Raw genomic sequence first — 14800 nt, 5'->3', positions numbered from 1 at the left:
TCCTTTACAATGTAAATGTCTCTTAACAAAGGGTAAGTAAATTCTACTTTTCAGAGTTTCTTTCCTGTCTGCAGTTTTTAAAAGTAACCAGCCCAAAATAATCCTCATGCCAAAGAGATATCTTGGCCAATTCGACTTGCCCACAACCTCTAAGCTCTTGGAATATCTTGTCTATTAAAGTGTTTTTATATTGGGCCATGGCCAGGCCAGATTGTCTCTGATAACAGTGTGATTTATGGGGGAGATCTTGAGCCATGTGATATCAGTTTAACCTCTGGCAGGGGGCTGTAGACTGAGTAATTAAGGTCAGCCCTATGGGTGCTGCATACCTGTGTAACCAATCCCCAATAAAAATCCTGGACACCAAGGCTCAGGTGAGCTGTTCTGCCTGGCAGTGCTGCATGTGTGTTGTCACGCATCATTGCTGGGAGAATTAAGCACTATACATGTGACTTCACTGGTAGAGGACCACTGGAAGCTTGTGCCTGGTCTCTCCTGGACTCTGCCCTATGTGCCTTTTGCCTTTGCTGATTTTAATCTGTATCCTTTCACTGTAATAAGCCATAACTGTGAGTATAACGGCTTTTCTGAGTTGTGTGAATCTTTCTAGCAAATCATTGAACCAGAGGTGGTTGAATCAATGAACTAGAAGGGGCTTCAAGAACCCACCACAACAGTAAGGCAGCCCAGTCAGTCTTTCTGGATCCCTCTTGAGATCCCATCTGCTGGGGTAAGGTAGTGGGAGTCTGACTAGGGTCTGGGCACTCAATTGTTGCTTACTATACTGGGTTAACACTGTGAAGTCGCAGTTAGACTTAATCAACCCTGCACTATTCCTGCCAGAACTTAGGGTATGCACAACCTTTCTTTTACCCCAACAACCTCTGTTAGAAATTCTAGGTTCAGGGCCCAGCCTGTTGGTGCAGCAGTTAAGTTTGCATGTGCTGCTTCGGCAGCCCGAGGTTAGCCGGTTTGGATCCTGGGTGCAGACCTGTGCACTGCTTGTCAAGCCGTGCTGTGGCAGGTGTTCCACATATAAAGTAGAGGAAGATGGGCATGGATGTTAGCTCAGGGCTAATCTTCCTCAAAAAGAAAAAAAAAGAAATTCTAGGTTCAATATAATCTGCCGTAACTATAGGTAGACCACAAGTTTTGCAATCAAACATGTCTATGATATTGATTTACACTGACTGAAAAATTAATTACTAGGTTTCTGCTGTCTGATTCAGCCCAGTCTGGCCTACTCCCTCTACCTGTAATGCCACCCATGGGGCCCTTAGATGGCTGGGGGTGTTGAACCTAAGAAGGTCAGATGGCTCTTGTTTATGATCCCAAACCCATTTCACATTTTCTCCAACATTAGAGAGTGGTTTTCTAGAAGCATGCTCTTGTCATTAAATATCTACTTTGCACACATTGGTAGCAAACACCGGTCCATATTTGTCAGCATGTGAGCTGGACCTCGGGCTTCTAGCTATAGTTTATGGGCTTTGGGGATTCCCAGTCCCCTTAGCCTTTAGAACTCCTACCCAGAGTTTAACCCAGGGGTTGGTAAATTCTTTCTGTAAAAGAATCAGATACTAAATATTTTAGGCTTTGCAGGCCATTCGGTCTCTGTTGCAACAGGGAGCCTGCATAATAAGCTTTCTTAACAGAGTTCGACCTCCTCTCTGCAACATCCACTCGCAGATAGTTTACCACTTCGTCATCTCCAGCACCGAGGTGGTAATGACCTCTGTCACATCCTGCTTACTCTGTGAGAATATTCTCAACACACTTATGCCTTGAGTTGGGCCAGTTTTGCTACATGGTGTCTTTCTGTTAATAAGATTTGTGTCCATGGTAGTACTGGGTCGGGGGTAGCATGTACCTTCCTGCGTGGCTCAGTTCCAGGATATAAACCTAAAGTATGATACAGCTGGACATAGCACCCAAATTCAAAAATCCCATAAGGGAGCCCCCAGTGTAACCCATGAGGCAGACCCCTCCTCTTCTTGTCTGCAGATTGAGTCCCTAGCAACCACCTAAGAAAGGTAAAAGTTGAGAAGATGGTGGCTATTAATCTTTGCTGTAGAAAAGCCCTTGGGATTGTAACTGATGTTGGTGCCCAGCCCATTATCTCCTTTGGCTTTCTTGCTGTAGCTCTTTCCTCCCGACCTCCCACCTGCCAGCATCTGCATTTCTTTGCCGGAAGGCTTTCTCTAGTGGCTGAGCCTGCTCTGCATATGCACCTGAGGCTGGACATACTGGAGAACTAATGCCACCCTCAAACCCCAGCCATCTTCAGTCAGTGATTTGCGGCTCCCTCACAAGTATGAGAAGAACTCTGAGGGGTGTGTTCTAAACTGGCTTCCAGAGTGTCCCAGTGGGATTAAGCTTTAGTTGGCCAAAGTGGTAACTTGACCACGCACCCTCACTGGCTCTCTTCCTTTCTCCATTCTTCTCCCAATACTCCTAGAATCATGTCTCAAATAAACTACTTGTACAGATACTTGTGCTGCTTCTGGGATAACATAAACTAAGACGACTGTCAACTTCTCTGCTGGTCCTCACCTGCTCTGGGCTCTTCTCTTTTCTTGGTTCCGAATACACACTGATCCCTGATGCAGTTTTAGGCAGCTCTTCATTGTAAACTGTCAGTAGAGTCTGGCCAGTAGTGTGGATGGAGAGTGGATTGGCTATTAAGCCATTGGTCTTGCAGCCCTGCCCTCTCGGGCTACACAAGGAGTGAGCCCTCACTGCATGAGCCTTCGGGAGCGCCCCGAGTGAATGCTCGCTCAGCCTTCATTTTCATTTTCTTTTCTGCCTCATCCTTGAAGTCTTCTTTCTTTCATCACCCCCTTTCTTACCAAAGCTCTTGCCCCTCCATTTCCTGGGATTTTTTTAAGCCTCCTATAGAAAAGACCAAGTCCCGGGATCTTTTCTTATCTTGCAGTTTTGACAGCCTCAAGTTTCCACTGTATGTCATTAGGCTGTCTGCTGGGCAAGAGATGTGAGCTCTGGTTCTTGAACAGTGTGTGTGTGCGGTGGAGGGGAGGTAAGGAGAAAATGAGGGTGAGAAATCATGGCTGTAACTGCTTTTTTCCTAACATAGAGGGAATCTAACTGCACTAATGGTGACAGTTAGATTGGTTTTGATTGCTAAGGAAGACTCACAGGAACCAAAATGAGAATGCTTACAAATCTGTGATTTATTTCAGGAAAGGGATTCAATCTAGCACCAGCATAAAGGAAAGATATGCATCACAGCCAAAGGCTGCTTTACGATGAGGGGTCTGGAGAAGTCAGGCCTGAGCCCCGGATGTCCTGTCTTTGTAAGGACCACACAAATGTGCTTCTTCTCTAGGACCAGGACCAACTGACAGGTGCAGGCAACATCTTGAAACCAGGGAGCCAGAAATGGAGTCTCAGCTGGCATTTCTTATACGTTGCTGGTCATATAGGCATATTCTTGCTACATAATCAGCCCAACAGTGCAGCCCTTTGAGGTCTCATCGAGAGCAGGTGCAAATCTTCAGTACCACTGTTATCAATAAACAATGCTAAAAGCTGGAACAAACTGGCCTGAAACTCCTCAGACTCATGGTTACAAAACACCACTATTAATCAGCACATTTCATATCTTGATGGGGGAGTCAGTGCCTTGCAGATACTTCAGCAAAACAACTCAGGTCAATTCCAGGTCTTCTGGCATTACTGCTTGATCCAGCGCCTGACCTGGGATCAAGGCCTTTTTAAGGCTTAATGATAACTCTTGGTTTGACAGCAATTACTTGCCTTAAATTATCATGTAATCACATAAACAATCAAAATGCACCAAATTCCAAACATCTGTAATAACTAATAAGGAGTTGTAAACAGACAGCTGAACAATCCAATAATATTAGCAGAATAGCACGAACTTTCTCATATTTTGGAATAACTTTATTATAATTCTTTTGTCCCCCTCACTTATAGTCATCTGCACTTTAAGGTATACATCTATTGAGTGAGTGAGAACACTAGCTATCATTCATCAAGTCTAAATCTTCTTCAGACCTATTCTCCTCCATAGAACTTCATAAAGGGGTTTTAATTCACTCTCACAATATGTTTGATCACTACCTCAGTAATATCATAAATTTTATTAGCTTCTACAATGTTAAGTTTACCTATGATTTCTGTATTACACCATACAGTGGTGTCATAGATACATGATACAGTATAAATCAGGCATGATTGCATATCATTATTTTGTCCCTCCCAGCAAAATCTACCTTTTTTTTTTTTGAGGAAGATTAGCCCTGAGCTAACTACTGCCAATCCTCCTCTTTTTGCTGAGGAAGACTGGCCCTGAGCTAACATCCGTGCCCATCTTCCTCTACTTTATATGTGGGACACCTACCTCAGCATGGCTTGCCAAGCGGTGCCATGTCTGCACCCAGGATCTGAACCGTTGAACCCCAGGCCACCAAAGTGGAAGGTGTGCACTTAACCACTGAGCCACCGGGCCAGCCCCAATCTACCTTTTCTCATAGGAGTATAGGTTAGAGACCATGTGTCTGGCCACAGGCTCATTTGAGTGAGCAGTGCCGGATAGGTTGTGGAGAGACCAAAAAGACCCGGAGATAATGTAGGAGACATAAGGGTTTACTGGGGCTTACTTATGAGGAGTGTCCAGTACCGGCCGCCTGGACAGAATTGTGCACCTGCACCCACTACTGTGAACAGAGAGGGGCTTGCTTATACAGGCAGGGGAACAAAGGACTACATTCTAGCCAAGAGGGACTGTCCTTGCATGGCCAGCATTCCAAGGATCAGTAGCTCACCTGGAAAAGCTCTGTGTTCCCTCTGTGTTCTTTTAGAGAAACAGTTACAATACTAGATGGTTGGTGTCCTGCCCAGAAGGGGACCAGAACGACACATGGTAGTTATAGGGCACATAGGCTAGTGCCAGGCAAGTGTGACCCTACACTCCACCCCCATGTGTCTAAATGGCCCTCACAATCTTATTGCACAATTCTTCCGCAGATCGCCTTGGGCCAGACACATAGGGGAGCATCGTAACCATACACCACAACAGCAACAGAGAGCGCAGCAAGAAAATGACAGCAATAACAGAAAGGCAAGAATGCCAAAGCACACCTTCCACCATGGTAACCCCGTGGTTGAAGAGAGAGGCAGCTCACTGCATACCCAGCGGTTGGAGCGATTTTGTAAGTCAGCAATGGTGTGTGCCAGTCAGTGAAGAGGGTGGCAGATGTTGTCCTAAGGATGAAAAAGTAAGATGTTTAGAGAGAACTAAAACAGGAAGGTCATGACCATCCAATGAGACACAAGGTTGCAGTGTCTTGTGTTAGTATGGTACCAACCTGTTGTAGACCAGACTGGCAATACCACACCGCTTGTCCACTTGGGTTGGGTACCATAGGGGCAGTGGTATAGGATAAAGGAGGAACAATGACACACCAGAGGGCAAGGATGAAAAGTGCCTTGGGGAATTGGAGGCCCTGGATTAGTAAATTTGGAGGTTTGGGTGGTCTTCCCACAATAAAAGGTGTTACTGTGATATTCTCTTCTAAGCCTATCCTCCAAGGGGCTAAGAGACCACACCAGTGGGGCCCCACCTGCCAGTCCGAGGGCCAGGGGACCACGTAGGTCCCAGGAGGGAGTTCCTGTGGCAGAGGCGAAAGCAAGTTGTTCTGAGTGCCCCTCTGTGGTTGCGGTTTCTCTCCTTGATTAGCTCTTGTCTGTAGGTGTAGTGTCATTTCGGGTCCTTGTGTCAGCATTTGATGTGCACTGGGTCAGGTACGTCTTTCATGTTATTTAGGTGATATAGTGTAGTTGTCAGGTGTCTCGTCCAGTGGGCTAGTGTCCTATCTTCTGTCCTTAATTGTTGTTTCAGTACTCCTTTCATTTGTTCCTCCAGCCCCGCGACTGTGGGGTTGTATGGCAGGTGAAAATGCCAATGTATGTCCATTTGGTCAGCCCATGCTTGTATCTGGTGGCCAGTAAAATGAGTACTTTGGTCACTGTCGATGTCTGTGAGGACACCATAAGTGGCACAGAGGTGTTCTAGGCCTCTTATTGTGGTCTTTTGTGAGGCCTGTTTGCTGGGGTATGCCTGCACCAGTCCTGTGTATGCATCCATGTAAGTAAGGGCATATTGGCAGCCATCGGAGAGAGGTAAAGGTCCGATGTAGTCCACCTGCCAGCGTTGGGCATGTTGGTTGCCCCTGGCAATTTGGCCTCTATCCCAGGGAATGGCCTGGGGCCTCTGAGAGGAACAACAAGGGCATGCCTGACCGACCTGTACCACATCAGTATAGTGTAGGGGGAAGCCTCAGATCTTGGCAATAGCTCACAGTGTCCTTTGTCCCTTCCGTCCAGTCTTCTTGTGTAGCCATTCTGATACTCTCTCAGCTGGTACTTCTTCCAGGAGATAAATCCAGGCTAATTCATCTGCTTGTTGGTTTCCTGGTGGCATTGTCACCTGATGTGCAGATACATGATACACTGTTATCGTCATTCCCTGGATCCACTGTCAGACGTCATCCCAGAGTTCTGCCCCCAACAATGGGGGCCTACTGATGGTCCACTTTTGTTGTACCCACTGGGCCATCCACAAGGTGAGCCCCTTATAGACTGCCTAACTGTACACAGACATATTGCAGTGGGTTCTCAAGTCAGTAGCATCCAGGCAGCCCACAGTTTGGCACATTGACTACTATACCCAGAGCCAGAATCCAACCACATGCTGTCATGTTGAAGACTGGATGGCCACTGCCATCCAATGAGGGGGGTTACGTCTTGTGGAGCCATCCATATACCAGGCTTCTGCTGGGATTGGTCCTTCTTCCTCCTGTACATTTGGCAGGGTTTCAGGTGTGGACACTTCATCCAACTGAGTTGTTTCTTCTGTGGTATATGTTACTGGTCCTAGGATGGTATGCAATTCTGCACTTAAGGGACTATTAGTAAGGGTCCCTCATTGTTGTAAGTATACATGCCACTTTGCCAATGTCTGTGTTTGGGCTGTTCCCCAGTGGGGCTTTTGGAAAGCATCCCGCAGGCACCCCACAATGGGCAGATGGGTATGGACTGGGACTGGCAGGGAACGGGTTATGGGCTCCACTTGTTGGAGGGCCAAGTAAGTGGCGCATAAGCGTTGTTCCAGTGCACTATCTCGTCTTTCAGCCACTTTCCACAATTGGGAACAGAAGCCAAGGGGCACTCATTTATTGCCTTGCCTCTGCCAGAGACCGCATCCGAACCCCTCTGTGTAACTGGAAATGCCTAATTCACATGCTTGTCCTTGTGTTAAAAGACTCAAGGCCTGAATTTGTTTTATGGCTATTTTGGCTTGGGTGGAAGGACTCCCGCTCGGGGTCCCCCAATCTCAGATAACACCCTTTCATACCAACTTATAAAGAAGACAGTGTAGTTGGGCTACATGAGGAATGAAAGGGCGCCAGGAACCTAATAAGCCCAGAAAGGTTTGTAGTTGTTTCGGGGTGTTGGGTGTAGAGGAAGCCTGTATCTTATCTGTGACAGCATCAGGAACCACTTTTGTCTTATCTGATCAGACAGGACCCAAGTATTTGGCAGATAACCCAGGTCCTTGTACTTTGTTGTTGTTTACCACCCATTCCCGTTGGCATAGGTGGGCGATTAGGGAGCAGTGGGCTTCCTGGACGTCTAGAAAAGACTCAAAGGTTTACAGGACGTCATTGATATAATGAAACAAGGCCTTGCACGGTGTTGCAGGAGTGGGTTGGGGTCCCTTGGCCTTTCCCTGAGCTGAGGGAGCTAGGTTGTTCCCAGGCTGTAGCCAGGCATGCTGCTGGTTTGGGGTGCTCTGTGGGTGGCCTTGTGAATCTTTGTTGTGGCTCCCGCTTCTGCCACAAAGCCACTGGAGCAGCATTTGTTTGCTTATCAGTTTTTTCCAGAGGGGTGCCTGCTGCCACCAGGTTGCTACATCAGTCTATGTGTTACTCTGACAGGACCCTTGGTGGTTTTGGCTCCTTTGTCACCTCTCTCTTCAGGGGGTTCGTTAGGCCTCACTCCCCTCCGCCTGACCTTACCTGTCTCCCCCAGGTCAGTGGTGGCTTGGGCTGCCCTGGACATGAGTTGACCTACCAAAGGGCTTAGGATGGAGACTAAAGCCCCATACATTGGCTTGGAGCTGTCTGTAAGCTATCTTTCATTCCTGCAGTGAATAATTTGTCAGGCCTTCCATAATGTTTGGCATAAACCTCATGTTTCATGCCTATTTCTCTTAACAGATCTTGTAATTCTTCCATGGTTTGCCACGGGGGTAGGGGTGTGGGAGGGAGTTTTGGGGGAAGGTATGAGTATGTCCCCATCATTAGGCCACGCCCTCTTCCAGAGGACCATTAACCAAATCAAGAGGGAGACTGCCCGATCTCCACCCCTGAGAGCAAAATACCTTCTGCTCCAGTATCCCAGAGACACAAAAGCCACCAGGGGGATAGTTACTGTTTGCTGCAGGCTCTTGGAGCTCTCGGCAGGCCAGGTCGACGTGGGTGAGATGTGCTATGGCAGACTTCACTGGCCGCCGGCTCACACCCATCTGGGAACAAGCACTCCCTCCTGCAGCTGCCTTACTTTTCCTCTTGCTTCCATCTCAGCTTCTGTTGTGAGCCGTGAGGAGGGGCCACCCACGGTTGCAGATTTCCTTTCCCTTCATTTATCATGCCCAGGACTTCCCCTGCTCCAGTTGTGAGCCATCATACAGTGAGGAGGGGCAGCTCCAGGGCTGTAGCAATTGCCCAGGCTTCTGATGTCTTCTTTCCCACATCTCTTGTGCCCAGGACTTCTCCGACGGTGGTGACCAGTCTCCATATCAGGACTGGCCAATCCGGGATTTCCCCTTCCTCGTAAACTCTGCACTCACTGGAGTTTCCTCGGTTTGCTGGTTGGTTTGCCAGTTGTCTGGCCAAACACCCAGTTGTGCGAGCAGTGTGGGATAGGTTATGGAGAGACAGAAGAAAAGACCCGGAGATGACCAGGAGACATGAGGGTTTATTGGGTCTTACTTATTGGGAGTGTCCAGTGGTGGCCAGCTGGATAGAGTTGTACACCTGCACCCACAACTGTGGGTGGAGAGGGGGTTGCTTATATAGGCAGGGGAAGAATAGGCTAGGTGCTTGCCAAGAGGGACTGTCCTTGCATGGCCAGCATTCTAAGGATCAGTAGCTCACCTGGAAGGGCTCTGTGTTCCCTCTGTGTTCTTTGAGAAAAACAGTTACAATGCTAGATGGTTGGTGTCCTGCCCAGAAGGGGACCAGAAGGACACATGGTAGTTATAGGGCATGTAGGCTAGTGCCAGGGAAAGCGTGACTCTCCAACATGTCTCTGTTATTTCAGGATTCCAAAGCTCTTGAAAACACAGCCGACTTCCTTTTCTCTGATTACATGGTTTGAGAGAGAGTGTTCCCCAGTGAGATGTGTCCCACAGCTGGGTCTATCTGGTCTCCGTGGGGAGCACTCTAGTCCTGCTTAAATTTTGTCCAGTACCTATGAGTTATGCTGTAGGAAAGGAATGGTTAGCACTCAGTCGTGCCACTAAAGTTGTTTAGAGAGCACCTCAGTAGGCTGAATCATCCAATTACAAATTTCCAAGGATTGTGTAGCCCATAAGTCTCCCGTGCTGCTTGGCTATTGGGCCTGGGAAAGCTCAGACTCCGTTTGAATGAAGATATCTAAGAACCCAGCTGTGCTGGTGTGCAAGCACATCCCCAGCACTGAGTTTGGGCGTGTTCTCTGAGTTTGGTGTCTGCTCTGATTGCAAGGCCCATTTTTCCAGTGCTGTGTTGCTATTCCCGTTGTCATCCTTGTCTTTCCTCCAGGAGGAGGATGCCTTGGAGATTCCACATTTGTCCCAGAAGTCTTTTTTTTTTTTTTCTCATTAAAAGTGAATTCCTCTTCATTAATTGCTCATGACCCAGCTCCTAATTCTCCTAAGGCTCTCTCTTTTTCAAGCAGGCAAAAGCTGTTTGATCCGCTAGACCTGTTGTCGACGTTGGGTACTAACTTCTTTCTTACAATTAGGAAATAAACTTGGGACCCAACAATGTTGACTGCCTCAGGCTAAGGTCCTGTGAGTAGTCATCACTGCTAAATGGACTTTGGTTTGGGTTTGCCGTAGTGCTCCCATAGCCATCCATGTAGAATTTCTGACTTTTCATCCTCAGGAATGTAGGCCCACCAAGTTAGACTAAATTCTTCTCCTTTCTCAGTGATCCAAGTATCCTAATTATCCCTCTACCTCTTTATGGCTTCACCCCCACAATAATAGGGCAAAGAGCTATTTTTACACTTAATATTTTGACAGATGGAACATTCAGAAGATGAACTTATATGGTCATCTCCCAGTACCTTCCTTAAACTATCATCAAAATTAATGGCCATGGAGTTGTTCGTTTAGATTATTATTGATCAGTGTTCTCTGGATTCAACTGGATATATGTTCCCATAACTTATTTCCTAACTCAGATCTTCAATAATAGCTCTATCCTGTGAAATGGTAACCAAAAGACGTAGCTACATTACTATTGCTCCACATAGTTATAGGCAGAGCTTCCATCTGTTCATCCCATTTTGAGGACACAGACCACTCTCAGAAGTATATGTATATGCTACTGGGTTGGCTATTGTCCTGTTTACTTCTTGGTTATTCAAAAGAGGAGATTTTAGCAAACAGAGTCCTTCACCCAAGGGGCATCTGAGTCAGAGCTAAGAGAGAATAATATTCTCTTGCTTTACACTTCTCTTAAGGCACCAAAATTATATTAGATTTCCCCTTTTGTAACACCCATTTATTAGCTACTCTCCCCTCAGCAAAAATTTCACCTTTCTTCCATTTATCGTTGATTTAAATCCAAACCTTTCTCCCTAGTGTAGGTCCCTTTGGTTAAGTCACTGGGCCGGTCTGTGTGACTGGTAGCAAGATGAGCTGTTCCAGGGTTTCCCCTTTGGTTCATTCCCAATTGCAGGGGGTCAGAATGGATAAATACAGAAAAATGGGATTACTCGTTCCATGAGCCAACAAACATTTGCACCGTCAGCCCCACTTGGCAAGGTGCTAGGAACAAATAATTCATTCCATCCTTTCTTTGGAATTTTGGCATTTAGATTCAGATTAATATATGTTTTACCTTATTTTAGGATATTGCCAGACTTTGGGATCCTTAATAGTAGCCCTAGTTTTAAGGACTATCTGATCCATCATTGAGCAAGAATATTGTGGTGAAGTAGGGGAGACTTGAACATTCCGGTACCATCCCTTCTCCTTTCCCCTTAATTCCATCACAAAAGTGTTATCATCTGTCTGTGGAAACCTGGTTTTAGTTCCCCTCACCTTATATTGCCAAACGGTGCTGGAGATTTGCAGGCTAGTTCTTTGATTCTTTCTCATGCCCATCTTCTTAAGCAGGTGTGTTAGTTATCCATTCCGATTTTCTACTAACCCACTACTTTGAAAGTGATAAATAAAATAAGTCCATTGAATGTGATATTATTTCACTTGCTATTGCCTGCACCGGCAGTGACCTGAAGGGCTGTAGCTAGGAAGGTCTAAGTCACGAGAAGTTTCTATCAAGTTTGAGGTAAGGGGAATGGGATAGAGTGGGGAGAGACCTCAGCTTGCCTCTTGGTTCCTCAGTCTCTGTCCTTTCGGAGACTACGACTTTCTGAAACAGATGTAGGTTCCAAACTCATAGGTATTTGCCATTTTATTACCCATTCCTGTTCTTGGTTTGAAGTGGGTACCTAGTGAATACATATTAACTGGAATTGTCCAGCAAGGGAGCTCCAGGCTCAAGTTATGGTTAGCAAGTGAGAAACAATAGTTTTTTCCTTCCAGTGGAATGATAAAGGAGGAAATGTAACCAATTCTTTTTTCTCTTCACTTTAATCAATTTAAAAGCATTGCAAATGAAATTAATAAACTATAGAGGAGTGGAATATAAAAATTTCTTTATAATTTAATTGTACCATATAGAATAAATATGTATGAAATATTTTTCTATAATTGTTGAATGTACTGTTTCATTTATAAAATGCAAAAATGGGCAAGGTTAATTTGTGATTATAGGTGTCATGATAGTGCTTACCCTGAGGGTCAAGTGACTAGATAAGGGAACTTTTGAGGTACTCATTTCTTAATTTGGATGGTGGTTACATGAGTATTTCAATTTGTAAAAATGAATCAATTATATATTTCTGGTTTGTGTACTTCATACATTTATGATTTACGTACTTTTGATGTATCATACTTAAATAAAAAGTAACAAAATGAAATGAAACAGAATACAGTCTTTTCACTCTAGCAGCTCACTTCTATTAGGAGAGAAAAGCAAGAAAAATCTCCATTTCTGCCGCTCTTCATTTAACTTTGTGTCGATTCATATTTCCATTTGGTATCATTTTCCTCTGCCTGAAGAACTTCCTTTCGCAATTCTTGTAGTGCTAGTTTGCTGGTGATGAATTTTTTCAGCTTTTAAATATGTGAAAATTCCTTTATTTCGTCTTTGTTTTCGAAATTTATTTTTGCTAGGGGTAGAGCTCTAGGCTGACAGTTTCTTTCTTTCAGCACTTCAGTGGTGTTGGACCACTATCCCCCTGCTTACATTGCTTCTGAGGAGAAATCTGCTGTCCTCCGTATCCTTTTTATTTTGTATGTAATTCTTCCCCCGTCTGGCTGCTCTGGAGATTTTGTTTTTTTTAACACTAACATTGAGCAGTTTGATTTGATGTGCTTTGTGTAGTTTTCTTCCTGTTCCTTGTGTTTAAGGTTCATTGAGCTTCTTGGGGTTATAGTTTTCATTAAAATTTGGAAGCTTTTGGCCATTCTTTCTTCAAGTATTTTTTTTCTTTTCTCTCTTCTCTCCTTTCCTTCAGGGACTCTATTAGATATCGAAGTTTTCCGACAGCTTAGTGATGCGATGTTAATTTTCTAAAATTCTTTTTTATCTCTGTGTTTTATTTTGGGTAGTTTATATTGCTATATATTCAAGTTCACTAATCTTTTCTTCTGCAATTTCTAATCTGCCATTAATCCTTTCTAATGTATTTTTAGTTCAAACATTCTAGTTTTCGTTTCCAGAAGTTTGATTTGGCTCTTTTAAAAATATCTTCTATATCTTTATATATCTGTTTGAAAATATGGAATACAGCTATAACAAATGCTTTAATGTCCTTGTCTGTTAATTCGAATATCTGTGTCAATTCTGGGTGGCTTCAACTGATTAATTTTTTTGTGCATTAGGCTCATATTTGCCTGCTTCTTGGCATGCCTGATAATATTTTATTGGATTCCAGACATTAATTTTACCTTGTTGGGGACTGGATATTTTCATGTTCTATAAATGTTCTTGAGCTGTGTTCAGAGCTGCAGTTAAGTTACTTAGAAACAGGTTTATCCTTTCAGCGTTTGCTTTTAATATTTGTGAGGCAGGATCCAAGCAGTGTTTAGCACAGGGCTAATTATTCCTGACTGCTGGGCAAGACCCTTTTGAATATACTACCCAATGCCCCATGAATTATGAGTTTGTCAGTCTGGCTGGTGGAACAAGCTGTGTAACTGGCCCTGAGTGAGCAGTGGGCACTGTTCCCTCTGATCTTTTTGAGTGGTTCTTCTTCCTGCCTAAGAATGTTTCCTCACATACTGTGCTGATCAGTACTCTGGTGAATACTTAAGGAGGGTCCTTTGTAGATCTCTGGACTTCTCTCTCAGTGCAGCTCTGCAGCACACAGTCCTGTCTGGCACTCCTTGACTCTCAGCTCCATCTCCCCATCTCAGGGAATCTGCTGGCTCCTCCTAGATGTCTCCTCTCTGCTCTGTTCCTTGGAAACTCTCTCAAGACAGTAAGCTGGGGGCAACTTCAAGGCTCACCTCATTTTCTCCTCTTCTCTCAGAGTCACTGTCCTTCACTGACTTATGTCCAGTACCTTGAAAAATATTGTTTCCTATACTTTGTCCAGTTTTTTGCTTGTTTTGGATGGGATGGTGAATTCAGTCCCTGTTATTCCATCATGGTCAGCGAGCATATTTAACTGGATCTCTATTAGTTTTAAAAATGAATCTTGGCCAGCCCTGGCAGCCTAGTGGTTAAGTTTGGTGCATTCCACTTCAGCAGCCTAAGTTCAGTTCTCAGGTGTGGACATATACCACTCGTTGGTGGCCATGCTGTGGCCACAACCCACATACAAAATAGAGGGCGATTGGCACAGATGTTAGCTTAGGGAGAGTCTTCCACAAGCAAAAAGAGGAAGATTGGCAACAGATGTTAGCTCAGGGCGAATCTTCCTCAGCAAAAAAAAAAAAAAAATCTTATTTGAGTCCAATTTCTTACCAGTATAGCCATGCACCACATAATAATGTGTTGATCAATAAGGGACCACATATACAATGGTTATCCCATAAAATTAGTACCGTACATCCTAGGTGTGTGGTAGGTCGTACCATCTAGGTTTGGGTAAGTACTGTAGGGGAGGAAGAAATTTTCCTGGCTGGTTCTTCTGACTGGTCTAAGAATTAAATTTACATGAGACAGATTAATAGGAGGAAAACAAGTAAAAGTTTAATAACATATATACACGAGAGAAACCCAGGAAAACTGAGTAACTCACCAAAATGGCCACAGCCCTTACCTTAAATGCCATCCTCAGCTAATGACAAAAGAAGATGTTTGGTGTGGTCAGAGTCAGAGACTTCAAAGGGAAGGGAGGAAATTCACAGGTAGGTGAAAAGGAGCAGACATTTGGAAAACAAGTGTTTGGCCACACAGAAACAGAA

This window comes from Equus quagga, chromosome 9 (genome assembly GCF_021613505.1).
Source record: "Equus quagga isolate Etosha38 chromosome 9, UCLA_HA_Equagga_1.0, whole genome shotgun sequence".
In the NCBI taxonomy this organism is placed as follows: domain Eukaryota; kingdom Metazoa; phylum Chordata; class Mammalia; order Perissodactyla; family Equidae; genus Equus; species Equus quagga.
This window is presented reverse-complemented; position numbering follows the sequence as displayed.